We start from the raw sequence: 16,304 nt of genomic DNA, 5'->3' as shown, positions 1-16,304 counted from the left end.
TCCAGGACCAGGGTTAAGGGATAATCAAATAACTCCGGTTCCACACCAGAGGTTCCGTATAAAAAGGTCTCTTTATTTCACAATCAACACAAACATGGCAGAATGCTTTCAGTTTCACAATGAGACTTGCTGTTACTCACCACTTACACTGGATCGGGAGAGCCCGTCGTTCCTGGTAAGAGACAGCCGTCTCAGTAAAACACCGAGCTGGACCTGCAGTTCCACTCAGCCGACTCTCACCAGAAAAGGGGGAACCCCGTCCCTTATATCTTTAACAAAACGAAGAACTGTGTGAGAACGGGGCGGGGGCCAGCCGCTCCCACCAGGCACAGTCTTCCCTTGACCCCTAATTTCAGTGGTTAATAACAGCATCCTCAATAAAACAAGTTATATAATAGATTATATCAACATTAGTTTACAGTATTACATAACCAGTGACTTAAATTGCTGTATAGACCTGTTTTAACATCTTGCCATTACATTAAGACATCTTTAATATAAGGTGAACATGGACACATATCCTTGTAGTTGGAAATGTAGACCAAATTAGCATGGTTCCGCAGTGCACCTGCACTACTTCATAACGCCTTTCATAGTACAAACACCCTTGCAGCCTATCCAAAGGGGTAGGCCTCTTCCTAGTGGTTACATCCCATAACTGAACAGTAAGTTGCTTTTGTGCTAGTGTACTAATTGAGTTTACCCTAAGGTGACACCTGGGCTTCCGCAGGGCAGAATTCATTCTTATTACAATGCCAGAAGAGAAAACTCTGCTCATTAAAGGGGGGGGGGGTCTGAGATTAAAATCTGTGTCCCCCAATTATGAAATGTTCCATCATGAAGTACAGTAAGCTAGCTGTGATCCTGTTGGTTAACAGTGCTGTTGGGTATTTGTCTCAGGGACATAAACACCCTTATGAGTATGCTGGCTACAGAATGTATAAATAAAAGGTTCTATAACAGTCAGAACACCATAAACGCAAAAGGCCTCTGCTTTGAGGAGGCTCCCAATGGATCAAGTCCTCCGCCAACATCAAAATCACACCTATGCCCTTGATTCAGACCAAGTGAATACTTAGTTTCACAGAGACCTAGTGAACCAAGGTGGCCATCAGTAAGAAATTCATGAACAATGACTGTTTCAGGAGATAGAGATGGTATTCAACTTCCCAAATTCGATGCAGGAGCTGCTTGTATTTGGAAAACCAGAATTTGTAACAATCTAAATAAGGTCATATAAATGACAAAATTACTGGAATTGAGTAAATCAGGTACATTACCCAACTGCCCACTGTTCACTTAACCTGACTGGTGCAATTTAGAAGAGCCAGTCAGTCCTGGTGTAGCACCTTCTTGATGTTCCCAGCGAGAATGACAGACCCCAGGCGGCTCAGGTGAAGCTTCTCTGACGTAGAGGACCAGACGTTCGTGACAGCTCTCCCAGTTGCCTATGAAGTCAGTGCAGACTCACCTCTCCCACAGCCAGCAGTGGAACGGGAAGAGCTTGGTAAACGGCTTATTTGCTCGTTGGTTGTGCAGTGGGCAGTTGGGACGATAATCCCCCCGAAAGGGTGTCTACAAGCATGCAGGAGTGTTTCTTCAGAAACTTTGGGCGTTGAGTGGAGAATGATAGTGCCAAAGAACACCCGACATCCAGGACACAGGCACCTGAAAAACAGGAGACTGTGGCTTTACCCTTTGGGAAGGATACTTTTGAAAATGTTACAGTAAAATAGACAATGAAAACACCACCTTAAGGACATGTCCGCAGTACAGGAGCAGGTGAAGAACTGAGAACATTGAATTCAATTACTAGAGTTGAAAACTTACTGTGGTGGTTGAGGAGACCTTGACTTTCTCTGGCATGGAGCGGAGATGACCTGCTCTGGTATTGAGACGACGGCTGCCTCCAGCCTCGTCTTCTGGAGGAGGGGTTTGGACTGCCTCTACAACAGCTGGATGAGCTCCATGCAGACCGCCTGGAGAGCTTGTACCTCCATGGTCACCATGTCCCAAGAACAAAACAGACAACCATCAGGGAGAAAGTACTGTACAGAATCACAGGTAGCAGACAGTATAAAGACAAATCGCTGGGGGGGGGGGGGGGGGGGGGGGGTCACTTCAGATACACACTTGGTCTTACTTTTCAGGAAGTACACAAAGGGCAACCCCGTAAAAGGCTACAGAGCTGTTCTTGCTCGATTTCTCTTCATATGGAACAGTAAAATGTATTGTTCAGATAATGGTAAGAAGTCATTGCTCAGAGAGAAGGGCATGTAAATGAGACAGCTGAGAGAAACTGGAGAATCCCATTTGAAATGGGAAGGTGTGCACTAATAATTTACCAAAAGAACTCTGGACATCTGTCGTAATGACCAACTGCATAACATGTTGACAGGAAGAAAGCCCAACCTTTCAAAAGATGAAAGTATTTGGATCTGCATGTTACACATGCAACATGACGAAGAAGCTATATTCAAAATGTGATACTGAACACCAAACCCAGACTGACCAGGTAATGCAGCGGATTTCCATGGAGAGGTGCATGCACCCCCATGCCAGCAGCAAACCATGTTGATCAGACTTCAGAAAAAGGTTCAAGAATCTTAGACTGACCCTAGAGTTGGTGCTCAGAGGAAGACAAATTACAGTTTTGGAATTATGTAGATTACTGCACAGTATGACCTTGATCTCCACCAGATGGACATAACAGCCTACTTGCATGCACCGACAGATTTATATGGAGCAACAAGACAGTTTGAAGGATATCCAAAAACACAGGTGAAAAGGTTGTCTGTTAACTGAGTCTCAAACAATCTGGAGGAACACGTTGCATGTTTATCTAGATGAAAAATGGGTTTACACAAAACCCAGCTTACCATGGTGTCTACAAACACTGAAACAGGAGGATACTGATGAAATGGGTTGAGGATCTGATCATTGCTGCCAGTAACAGACTTGCTTATTGAGGTGAAAAAGATGCCAACATTTTCTAGGTACTGAAATGGAGTCATGGAGCAGTAAAGGAGTCTAGTACACAAAAGTACTAGAACAATTTACTATGTTGGACTGTAAGCCAAGAGTCAGTGTAACAAGTAGAGATCATTTTGATTTGCCAAAGGATCACAAAGCAACAGATAGCTCTTCTGTGAAGAGCCAGGGGGAAGCATTGGGTTCTAATACTCATTGCAAGTTCTTCAAATGTTCGTATATTTATCCAAGATGTGCATGTCCTTGCAATGAACTTGCTCTTCATATGGACATTGGGATAAACTTGACACTGACAGAGGCTGCAGTGGAACAAAGGAATCATTCCTGAATTGACTCAAGCCAAGGACTTCACCAGTTTAGACTTTATCTTCACAAAGAAACACCCAGGATTTACAACACAAGTACTGGCAGTTGTTTATGCCTTCAGTGGGTTTGCGGAATAGTAAACACCACAACACTTAGCGGACGGCACTCTGCTTTCTTTAAGCTCAAGACATTGTACAGAGCCGTGCCCGTTACATTGTGATTGTTGGCCCATTAGTCAATTGTTGCAGTACTTATTGGAGCCCAATGAACACTGGATTGCAGTGAAGCATGTAATTAAGTCATTGAAAGATACAACTGATCATGAACTGTGGTACAAGAGTGGTGAGACACCGTGAGGCAGATTTGGTGTTTTAGTCCAACTAAAAGATGGGCATATACAAGCAGAATATATGGCAATGTATAGCTATTAAATGCCATGGACAGTGATCAATAAGCACCTGTGAAAATATCCGAGGACAACCAAGGTGCAATTGCTCTGTCCAAGAACCCTGTATGTCAAAGATGCAAACACTTCCACATTAGATACCACTTCATTTAATCAGCGCTCGAAGAGTATAAAATAGCTTAATACTGTGCGAGAGCAGATATGATCAAATGGGTTATAACAAGACCAACTAAGCTCATGCTGGAGAACTTTAAGAGCTTTGTGTTTGGGATGTAAATGGTGAAAGCTTGCTTGTTCCATTATGAAGTATAGTAAGCTAGCTGTGATGCTGTTGATTGACATCACAGTTGTGTTCTCAGGAACATACTCAAACCCTTGGGTGTGTTGCCCACAGTATCTATACATAAAGACTATAGAACATGACACTGGTCAGAAGTCCATCAAATGCGAAAATGCCTCCGCTTCCAGGGAGTCCCCCTGTGAACCAGTTTCATGTCCCCATCAATGTCAAAATCGGAGCAATGTATATTAGAGAGAAATTTACTACTGTGGTGGGGTAGTAGAGTACCAAGCTTTTCCCGGCCACACAAACACCCCCAGGCCCTCTCCACTGTGGTAGTGGAGATGACAACCCAGCCGCACCAGTAGTGCTGAAATTGAGCCATGTTAGTTATGGGAAGCCTCCAGACTAGTCAGCAGATCTGCTGGTCAAGCCCGACAGTCCTTGCAAAGAGTCTGGAGAGCTCTGTTCGCCATGTTTCTCAAGAGTAAACCGTGACCAACGACAGAGCAGCAGAGAGCACAAATCAGGTGTTGAGCTTTCAAAATCAGGACTGCATTGAACTGCTGTTTGGAATCTCTCAAAATACCAGCCATCACCTGATGACTCAATTATTGTTCAATGCACAGCAGTTACATGGCCCTGCGGTAGACCAGAGTGCAATGCGTGTTGTACATCAAAAGGTAAAATAAAGCATTCAGCATATACAGAAGAGGTCCTAGAAGGTCTCCAGGCCAGTCTCTGCATGCCTCTCCCTTGAACACAAAATTGTCATTAAATACATACGCCGATAACATGAAGGGTATTCCCATTAAAGCCTTGCCCCAAATGGGTCATTCTTGGTTAGCAATGGCTGAAGTTAATGCACTTTCCTAATTACATAATTAGGAGAGTCTCCACTCCCAGTTTAAATATGTTCCACTCCAGCTAAAACACAGCCCTTTAGCTAGAACCTTGGGGATTTTATCCAAAATCTTAAATCCAACAGTCCATCAGTGTCTAGTCAACATTTAGTACACAGGACAACAGATCTTGTTCCACCCTTTGAACCCCACCTCCCCAAACACCAATCAAGGATTGGCTTTGCTGTTTCTCCAAACCTGCCAGAGGCTGTAGTTGTAAGACGTGCACAAAAACGGATAGTAACAGTACAAGTTTACCTTCAAATCAGGAACTGGTGGCAACCCCAAATGTGCACGCACATGTCTCAGTAAGTAAGTAGGTTTCTCTCAATCATAACCACAGCAAGTCATGGTTGCTGCTGTTGCACCCCACACAAACCAACCACAATCTCACTTTAGATGCTAAGGTGTGTTAATGGGAGAATATTACAGTCATTACTAATTTAAGCAGGAATAACAGTTTAAGACTGCTGCTGAGCTCTGTCACAGTACTGGAAGGTAATCTCACCATGCCCATCTGAGCCAAATATTTGGTACCAAGTTTGCCACGAAAAAGTACAATGGGTGTTCAGTAATCACAGGGGTGATTGTTGCAATGTGTGTGAAGGTGTTAATGGGCACAATCAATGGTAAATTAAACCTAAGCCTGCATACAAGGAAAATGCGCTCAGAGCGGAAACAGAACTTGATGCACGAGCCAAAGCAGTACATGTAGTACATACTGACTGAGCTAGTCCTATTAGATCCAGTTTTTAAAAGAAGGTTGTAGATACATGTTGCTGTTTACTGAGGATTACTCAGTTTATGAAGTACAGACTGCAACATAAGGGTGACCCTGTAAAAAAAATGCCAACATTCAGCAAGGATATAGGAACATTTTCCAGGTACTGATTTCAAAGTCAAGGAGCAGTAAAGGGGAGTCAAAAGTACACAGCTAAAGCACTAGAACAATTTAGAATGTCAGACTGCAACCAAGGTCAAGTCCCTATAAGCAAAGGTCAGTGTAACAAGTAGTGATTATGTTGATCGTACAAGGCATCACAAAGCAGCAGGTAGTTTGGTTTATGTAACGGCATGTACAAGAACTGATCCAAGTTGGACCAACAGTAAATTGTCAGTACTTCTGAGCCAAATAAACACTGGACTGCAGTCAAGCATGTAATGAGGTCCTTGAAGATTACAACTGATCATTAACTGTACTACAATAAAGTGGGGAGAAATGGAGGCACACAGGGATGCAGACTGGGCATCAAATACATACGAAGCACAACAGGCTCCAGTTTTAGGTCCTCTTTACATCCTGCTCCGTCTACATGTGAAGCAGAATACATGGCACTTGCTGCAACCACTCAGGAAGGCATGTACCTTGCACAGCTACTAAATGCCATTGACCATGATCAATATGCACCTGTGAAAATATTTGAAGACAACCAAGGTGCAATTGCTCTGTCCAAGAACCCTGTATTCCAAAGACGCAAACATGTCCACATTAGATACCACTTATTCTGGCGTGTTGTAGCTTTGAAAAGGTCCTTTGGGCACACTTTGAGGCAGCCTATGGTGTGCATGCCAACCCTTCCCACCATTTACTGGTTTTCCTACCCTTAGGAAAAAGTAATGAGCCCAGGAGGGTAAACCGTAAACTCATGAAGTAGGTTGTGTTTTGATCAGGATTGAAAAGTAGTACCATCTTTGGGAGAACCTGCGGTTACTAGGACTAAAGGACAAACTCCTCACACAAGCAAAGAGGATGATTAGTGAAAAAATAAGAATAGGCCAAATGGACTCAGCTTCTGATTAGGAGAGAAGCAGCAGATGAAGGAAGACAGCTTTGAAGTGAAAAGGACACTCATTTACTCAATGTACAGTGATCTGTTGCTATGGGTTGCATTACAGTAACCCATTACTGAAATTGGAGTATTACAACCATTAATGTCAGCAGGAATAACAGCATGTGACTGCTATTGAGTTTTGTAACAGCACTGAAAAGGAATCTTGGGTGGTTAATGCATTATAGAGAGGAGAAATATGATTTGGCATTAAGGCTTTTTTGCATTCTGCAAGACTATGAAAACATTTAAGTCTGAGAAATGTCACCATTAATATTCGCAAAATGAATATAGAAAACAATCAATGCCTTATCAGTAGAAAGCTACTGATAAAAACCTCATTCACCAAGAATATCTAGGTTTAGAAAGACTATAGACTGTAACAAGCAGGAAATTGCGCTGCTTTTTCAAAGCCGGAGCCTTGTCTGTCACTTTAAGACTAAGCATTTCAAAAAGCAGTTAACAGATCTCCTCTACTACAAGTCCCGTCTCCCTAACCCACATTGCCAACAGGATTGGCTTTGGCTTTTCTTGCCAATGTGGGAGAGGCAGTGTTTGAAAAGCACCAAAGCTCTGTCAACTACATGTCCTTAAATACAGGCCTGTGAAACTTCTTAAAGCGTTACAGAACACCAAACTCTGAACGACCAGTCAACAGCAGATGATTTCCATGGTGTGCAAACAGCTAGAAGAGGTTCAAACTTACACACAAGATAGCGCTCAAACAGCAGGAGACAGTACACGCCATCAAAAGAGATAGGAAAGCGCCTCAACACTGAGTGACATATTGGAGACCAGACACTGACCATTATAGACTACAGTTACAGGGTCTGTAGTGTACCACAGATCATCATCATGTACAGACAAATGTAATTTAGCCTGTCTTTAACCCATCCATGCATAACAGCCTGGAGAGGTGGGCAGGCATTGCTGCAGTGCCCTGGGAGCAGAGAGGGAGAAGGGCCTTGCTCAAGGGTCCAACCGTGACACTTACCCAGCCTGGGTATCAAACCCACATCAAAGCCCACTGCTCTGACTGCCAAGTCACCACTGTCTCCCCAAAAGGTGTTTTAGCAGTGATGGGCTTCAAACCCACACCACTGAAGTGACTAGAGCCTTAGTCCAGTACCTTTGATCAAGTCAGCCACACCAACAAAATCAGTTTTAGATTGCTACAATCAACGACAGGACTTCTCATTTTAAACTACACATTTACTCCAACTCCCCACCCAGTAAGGAGGAAGGGGGGGGGGGGTCTGAAATGTACAAAGTGTTACAGCCATGGAATAGGAAATATGCAAGTAAGGGAAATATGCTCATAGTAGAAACAGATAGCTTTGATTTTTTTTTTTTACAAAAGTGTTACAGAACACCAAACTCAGACTAACAAGGCCATGGCAGATACTGATTTCCATGGGGAGAGGTGTGTACCCCCCTCCCTTCTGCCAACAGCTAACTGCGTTCAGAAGTCTCAAACTGATGCTCAAGATGGCGCTCAAACACAAGACATGGTACAAGCACATCAGTATTTAGGTGACTGTCATGGTCTGTGTAGCTTTTACTTGGCCACCCTTAGTTTTCAGGTTGTACAGTAGAGTAGAGTGATTCTTGGACATTCACCATATGGAACAGTAAAAGGCATTGCAGATAAAGATGCAGAGTTCACTGCAAGAGAATTTCAGTCATTGCCCACAGAGAAGAGCATAAGGCATTGGCACCCTATACACCACATCAAAATACATGAACAAGACCAGATCCAAGCTGAACCATCAGTAAATTGTCACAGTACTTGTCTGAGCCAAATGAGCAACGCTTAACTACAGCCAAGCATGTATTGAGGTCCTTAAAGGGTACAACTGATCGTGAACGGTGTTACAAGGAGAGTGGACAGAAACTGACCCTTCAGGCACAGTGATGCAGATTGGACACAACACAGAAGACAGGCAAACAGGCTTGGGTTTTCATCACCTAAACAGTCTATAGGAATATATGGCACTGGCTGCAACCACTCAGGAACGCATGTACCTTGCACAGCGGTCACCAATACACACCTGTGAAAATATCTGAAGACCGCCAAGGTGCAACTGCATTGTCCAAGAACCTTGTATGTCAGAAATGCAAACATCCACATTAGATACCTTTCAATCAGTACTTCATGAGTAAAATAATTCACTGCTGTCCCACAGTAGATACGGTTGAAGGTTATTACAAGACTTGTAATTAAGGGCAAGCTGGAGAAAGGCAAGAGCTTTGTGTTTGGGACGTAAACTGGTGTTATGCTGTTGAATGCAATTTACAACGTGAAAGCAAGCAGGGTATTGGAAATGTATTCAGGTGTGCCCTCATTAGTGTGACTTTACTGGGGCAGTCTTTTTTGGCATGTAACTGTGGAAGAAAATGGTCCCTTCAGTTGCAGGGTGAAAACCTAACCTTTCAAAACAAAGTATTTGGATCATGTAATGCTTAAAACACATGACACAAAGAAGTTAGTCAAAATGTGAGCTGCAATCTTAGCAGTGCATGACTAGAACAGTCCATCATACCTAGTCTACCACAAAGCCTTAAACAGAGGCATGTAAAATTTTACAGTGTTAAACGCCAAACCCAGACAGTTGCAGATTTCCATGGGGAAATGCATACCCCCATGCCAACAGCCAACCATGTCAGATTTCAGAAGAGGTTTAAAAGACTCATGCTCAAGAAAACACAGAAGACAGACATGTTAAGCACCATCAAAAGAGAGATAGGAACACACCTCAGTATTTAGCTGACTAGGTGTCTGTGGTACAGACCCTGTAACAGTCGTCAGTATCTGAGGTTTAATAATGCAAGGAGTGCAACAACCAGTTTGGGGCTTGATGCTAGTAAAGAGAAAACTCATTAAAAAAATTACACATTTACTCTGACCCTTCTCCCAGGAAGAGAACACCGTGGGGGAGGGGGGGTTGTAGGAGGGTATTCAAGATTAAAAATTGGGAGTACACAACAAGGAGACATTTTCTGCAACAGCAGACGTTAACCAAGACACTTTGATGCAGATTACTGCACAGTAAGACCTTGAGCTGCACCACATGGACATTACAACAGCCTACTTGCATGCACCAACGGATTGAGCGATGCATTCTGTTTGAACAGGATCCGAGTTGTGTACAGTCTCTGGAACATACTTATGAGTGGGACCGGCCTCACACACACACCAGTTTTGCATTCCCACCAATGTCACATCACACACACCTTTGATTCAGAGCTGTATTCACTAGGGTGTGCCTTGTTTAACAGTGAGCCAAGGTGGTCATTAGTAAGAACTTCATGGACAACGACTGCTTTAGAGGATAGAGATCATATTTAACAGCCAAAATTCAATGCAGGAGCTGCTTGTTCTTAGAAAGCAGAACCAAAAGTGAAGCCTTTCTAATAAGGTTAGAAAAACTGATTATAAAGCATGCCAGGGACAGAAAGTCACAATAATGCAGGGGTTGTATGAAATGAGCTACTGTGATTTTACTTAATAAAAGCAGAGAAATGACCGGATGAACCGTTGGAATCATGTAAACCACTAAAGACGGTTTACTAACCTGTCTGGTGTGACTGGGGAGGACCAGGCAGTCCTGGCGGAGCACCACCACCTCAACGCTCCCGGAGAGCAACGGACCCCAGGCGGCTCGGGTGAAGCTCATCTCTGCGGTAGTAGAGAAACGGGCGCCGCTCAAATAGCAGCTGCTGGGAAACAGGAGACCGTGGCGTTACTCTTTGGGCTCAATATTAAGCGTTTTATAATAATTAATAATAATTATAAGAGTTAATACACTGAGAATTTGTCCGAGAGGACAGAGGAGGACCTCGAGCCGGTTAGCAGAGGTGAAACCCGGGTGTCAGCGTGTCCCGAGGAAGTCGAGTAGAGGCGACGACCCCCTCTGGTACTGAGACGACCATGTTGGAAGAGCCCCAGGCTTCCTCCGGCCTCGTCTACAACAGCAGCTCTGACCCGCCGGTCCGGCTGAACGAGCTCCAGACAGAGAGCCTGGAGAGCTCGAGCCTCCGCGGTCACCATGTTCCTCAAGAAAACAGAAAGAGATAAAACGCAAACGACCGTTAGCGAGACAAAGTACTGTACAGGAACACAGAGCAGAGAGCACAAGGATTACAACACCTGGCGAAAAGAAATAAGACAAGGTTAACATTAAAGACTAGAATATAGGGACAGCCGCGCGACGCCATGTCTTAAACCACGTCTCGCGCGCTCGAAACAGGGCGGCATCAACAGCGGCTCGGAGTCTCTTTAAATACCGTCTATCACGTGACCGCAGGACCCGATGATTAGTTACGTCACTGAGAAGCAATCACGTGGCAAGGCGCGTCAGTTCCCCGGGGAATATCAATTGAAATGTGTATTTACATAAAATATATATATAAAAGGTGTGAATTTGGTTGACTTTCATTTTCATTGACAACAAAACATGCCCATAGCTTCTGCTTTGGATGTCAGTTGTTTCCAAACCGACAAAAAAGAATAAAAGTCCTTAACATCTCCATATTTGAGGGGTTTTAACTAGAGACGTGAAATGATCACGTGACATTTAAGTCTATTCCCGTTTATTTCTGTGATCAATAGATGTACAGTCTACATGCATATTCAACAGTGGAATTTTTCACATTATCAAATATTACCAAACCTGGCTATTTTGTAGATGAGAACAAAGCACTGACTTAATAAAAGAAGATCATCACTGTATGGTGCTCTGGTTTCAGTGTGGGGAAGGTTTATGGACACACGAGTAAATCAGGCAGTGCTGGTGTAGTGTTGTATTTGTACAACAGGTGGCGCAGTAGAGCTGTGAAGCCGAGAAGCTTCGGGCTACTTTGGCTTCAAATGTGATCAAAAGCCTGGCTCTGTCCATCCCTCATATAAAGACCTGACTGGGAGTAACAAGCAGTAGGAAAGCATGGTAAGACCCATCAGGCAGAGTTTTCATGTCACTTCCTTTCTTTTTAATATTTAGTAATTTCAGCTGAACACTGATGTCTACACTGACCACCCGAGTTGATGCAAATCCCTCAAAAAACATATTTCTGCATGAATGGGTTGATTGAGTACACTCACATTTGTAAATGTAGGACAAACCCTGTTAGATATAGATTTTTATAAAGCCTCAGCTCAGCAGAGCTTAATTTTACTAAGGAATTATTATATCTGACAGTAACAAGCACTATGTCCAAATGTTTGTGGACATCCCTTCTATTGAAACAAGTTTTGTATGTCTAGTCTTTTTAGAGAAGTATTTTATAGTAAAAGAACAGAGCTCTCTGGAGCAGATGAACATGAAGCTACGGGCACCATAGCTACTACTGCCAAATGTGGGTTAAAGGAACATAAAGCTGGAATGAGGGCACTCATGGTGCCCATTACTTCTAGGCTGAGTTGGGGAAACTTTGAACTTGGGGTTGGGAATAATGCAGAACAGTTCTTTATTCATACTGAAAGACCAACACACAACATTCTGTCCAGGCTCCACTCCTCCTGCAGGCTTCCACTCCTCCTCCTCCAGACTCCCCTCCTCCTCCAGGCTTCCACTCCTCCTCCTGCAGGCTTCCACTCCTCCTCCTCCTCCAGGCTTCCACTCTTCCTCCTGCAGGCTTCCACTCTTCCTCCTGCAGGCTTCCACTCCTCCTCCTGCAGGCTTCCACTCCTCCTCCTGCAGGCTTCCACTCCTCCTCCTGCAGGCTTCCACTCCTCCTCCTCCAGGCTTCCACTCCTCCTCCTCCAGGCTTCCACTCCTCCTCCAGGCTTCCACTCCTCCTCCTGCAGGCTTCCACTTCTCCTGCAGGCTTCCACTCCTCCTCCTCCAGGCTTCCACTCCTCCTGCAGGCTTCCACTCCTCCTGCAGGCTTCCACTCCTCCTGCAGGCTTCCACTCTTCCTCCTGCAGGCTTCCACTCCTCCTCCTCCGTTTCTATACAAAATATTAATAATATAAACGTTACCGTTGTTTGGAAAAGATAAAGGAGGTGTTCTAATAAGGTCTAAAGTAAGTGTAGAAGTGGAGAGCCCTGCTCAGCATTAATGTGTGTGTTAATGAGAAACTGATTCATTGATTGTGTGCTTCTCTCTGGAGAAGATGTGATGAAAAGGAGGAAAACACTACCCCAGTTTGGATCTCAGCCTGTTCTCTTCTTACAACAGAAAACACACATGATCTCACAGACAATTCTACAAAACAGTGGCCAATGGAATAGTTTATTAACAATTCAGCTAAAGGCGCCGCTATTGAAGTCCTCCAATAGCAGAGCCTTGTGTGTACTTTTTGAACAGGATGCTGCAGAAGTATTGGAGCAGAATAAAAATACTGCAGCACTGATATTACAAAGTACTACGAGTACCTGAGCAGCATGAGAATAGAGCTTTCTCACTGACTGCATTCTTTAAACTGAAGTTTACATCGATGATCATTAAGAAATATCTCACATATCTTAAAGCTGAATCTCAGCCTTGCTAATCTGAAGGGAGGCCAAAGCATCTATCTCCTGGTTTCCTGCATCACTATGGGCTGTAGGAGCACATGTTCTAGCTTGATCACCAGCCAATGAAGTGGGACTTTCCCTTCAGAATCAAATCCAGTCTTGCATTGTGCTAACTTATCTTATTATTTATTTACTTCAAACAAACAAAAAAACATGTTCAAGTAAAATGAATACAAAAACAGTGCAAGTGTTACAGACATTACACACTTGTATCTTTCAAATTAAATTGTAATTTCATATGAATGTACTACATTTATACTTCATGTTATTTTCAAAGGTTTTACGTTGTATCATTTAACTTTATGTTTGTTTAAACAGCTTAACAAATTCAAGATCTGTTTCACTGAAACTGTAGTTTCAGTGAAATAGATCAGATGTAGTTTCAGTGAAATAGAACAGATGTAGTTTCAGTAAAAATAGAACAGATGGTAAAATAAGTTCATTGTCGAGCTGTCTTTTGCAATCGTCAATTGCAACCGATTTTAGACATGGTTTGCAGAAGGCAGTCTTTTGAGAAACCTCATAGCAAAGCCACCTCTAAGCTAGTGAGGACGAGCCAGGTCTAGCAACTAAATCTAATGCTGCAGACTGGCAGGGTGTTGGTGCTTGTGCTTTGTCTCCTGCCTAGGAATGAGTTAACAAAGTGCTCTAAAACATTAGCTTGTGTTGTGGTGAACTTGTAGGCTATGCTAGCGTGTGTGCACATGCGCAGTAGTCAATCCTATCAGACTAACATGTGCAGTGAATATGTGAACAAAGTGAGTGACATACTCGATAATTGTTAAGATATTATCGTAGATGATACATCACCTGGAGCTGTATTCTTGTCAACTTTGTCAGGATCTGTTGGAGGAAAATACAGAAAATATTTTAATAGGGTTTTATGACTTAACAGTTGGGGCTTTCACAACCCCATTTGGAGTCACATCCTCACAGCTCTCCTGGCACCATGCAAGCAGGATAACTCTGGAGACGGTGCAGAACAGATGAGGAACATACAAAACTTTGATTATTTACTTATTGGTAATGAACTAATACTGTATATTACCTATTTATCTATGTTTAAAACGGGTTTAATTGGGATGAGCCAAGATACAACACAAAGGACAAATAAATCACTTAGTAAATCAATTCAGAAACAGCGTGGAAACAACAAATAAATAAAACATATCAGTTGGTCTTCTCCAACCGCTTAATGCTGCCCTGCTCAGTTTCAGTGCACCCCTTACAGTCTTTGTTTAAACCACCAAGCAAATAGAGAGCATTCAACCTTAGCTAAAGATGATCCTTCGTTTTCACTGTTGATAAAAATACAACACAACATTTAGCAAATAAACAGATATACAACTGACAGATCTTGGGGGTGTTTCACAGAGCAGGATTCTCAGTTCATCCAGAGAAATTAAGTCCAGAGTCCAGCCTGTCCAATAGGAGAAGAGCTGAGGGACATTCGTATCCCCAACTTTGAGCTTAACTTACTGGGTAGCAGAGAAATGCTGCTTTGGGAAACAGCCTCCCTGCAGTTCTTCCTGTGAACCTTGATTTAACAGTCACCAAACCCACAAGCATCAGCGGTTTGATCGTTCTGCTTATCAAGTGCCATATTATGAACACCACCAGCTAGCTTCCTCAGACACACAACCACACCCACACCCCTGGTGCCCTGTAAAGAGGAGTGCAACATGCACGTCCAAACTTATTCTTAAACTTATTAAAAAGACCATTAAAGTAAGTTTTAAGGCTATTGCATTAATGATAAAACCAAGTCACTGATTTCAGTGTAGTTTTACAACACAGGGTAAAACAAATTTAAGCTAAAATACACATTTATACAAAATAACTTTCCAGTAAAATGAAATTACTAATCAATAATTGTAATCCCACAAGGCCCTTGCATGGCCTTCAATGTGCATATACTTAAACCCTTCAAATCTAAGTTATGTTCCTGTGATGGAAAAATATTACACGCTTTCCTGTCATGGTCCATTATATCAGCTCCACTAACCAAATATAAGAACTTTGAAGTTAATTATAGAACCATGCGTCTCTGCATACACCGGTAACCCTCTTTCATCTTGTTCTTCAATGCTCACAACCCCATAGAGCAGGTATTATTTGGGTGGTGGGTCATTCCAGTTATTAATCAGTGGTCATAGGACGCCACCCACAGGACACTGTTGGCTGGATATTTCTGGTTGGTGGACAATTCTCAGCCCAGCAGTGACGTTGAGGTGTTCAAAGACTCCAGGAGCACTGCTGTGTCTGATCCACTCCAGCGCAACACACACTACTAAACACAACACCACCATGTCAGTGTCACTGCAATGCTGAGATTGACTCATCATCCAAATAATACCTGCTCTGTGGCAGTCCTGAAGATTGAAGAACAGGATGAAAGAGGGTTACTAATGTATGCAGAGAGAGATGGTTCTATAATTCAAGACTACAAGTTCTTATATCTGGTTAGTGGAGCTGATGTAACGGACCATGACAGGAAAACATGTAATCTTTTCCCATCACATGAACATTATTCAGATTTTAAAGGTTTAAGTATATGCAAATTCAACCGAGTATGCAGAGAAACAGACGGACTGCAGTATGTAATTATAGAACTACAAAGTGCTTCTATATGGTAAGGGCAGCTGATAAAATGGACAATGAGTGTAGAAACAAGGAGGTGATGTTATGTTATGTCTGAACAGCGTAACACTAGTCTCACAGGACCAGATCTGATTTTGTAATGAGAGCATCTAGGGACTACCCTAATCAATGTTGGGCTATACGTGGATGGAAAAGTACACTTATTAAGGTGGGACATTTTTGTCAAATTTCTAAACCAAATGTAGTGACTGAAAGGCAGAGCTCAATGTAAGAGGGTGATGACTGCCAGTCAACAATCTTGTCATTAGAATGGCTGAAAAGTCCTGCCACATGTAGATGTATGACTTTTGCTGATTATATGGACAATGCATGTGGATACAGAATGTACTCCATTAAGTAGGGTTGGTATAGACTGCTGTAGACACAGGTCTTCTGTGTGACACTTCCTACAGCACAGGTACAATTACGGTT

The 16,304-nt window shown here is 43.0% G+C and overlaps 2 long non-coding RNA genes across 2 annotated transcripts; both read right to left on the bottom strand.

Annotated features, from left to right (window-relative positions):
* Positions 1 to 52: 52 nt before the first annotated feature.
* LOC140535910 (uncharacterized) lies at positions 53 to 5,027 on the bottom strand. Its single transcript, XR_011977563.1, has 2 exons — positions 1,831 to 5,027; positions 53 to 1,668 (listed from the first exon to the last, which is right to left on the bottom strand). It is a non-coding gene; the product is annotated as an uncharacterized lncRNA (long non-coding RNA).
* A 41-nt stretch (positions 5,028 to 5,068) lies between these two features.
* On the bottom strand, positions 5,069 to 10,697 carry LOC140535911 (uncharacterized). The gene is made up of 3 exons (XR_011977564.1): positions 10,554 to 10,697; positions 10,290 to 10,431; positions 5,069 to 8,815 (listed from the first exon to the last, which is right to left on the bottom strand). It is a non-coding gene; the product is annotated as an uncharacterized lncRNA (long non-coding RNA).
* Between the last annotated feature and the right edge of the window lie 5,607 nt (positions 10,698 to 16,304).

Source organism: Salminus brasiliensis, chromosome 15 (genome assembly GCF_030463535.1).
Source record: "Salminus brasiliensis chromosome 15, fSalBra1.hap2, whole genome shotgun sequence".
Taxonomy (NCBI): Eukaryota; Metazoa; Chordata; class Actinopteri; order Characiformes; family Bryconidae; genus Salminus; species Salminus brasiliensis.
This window is presented reverse-complemented; position numbering and strand designations above follow the sequence as displayed.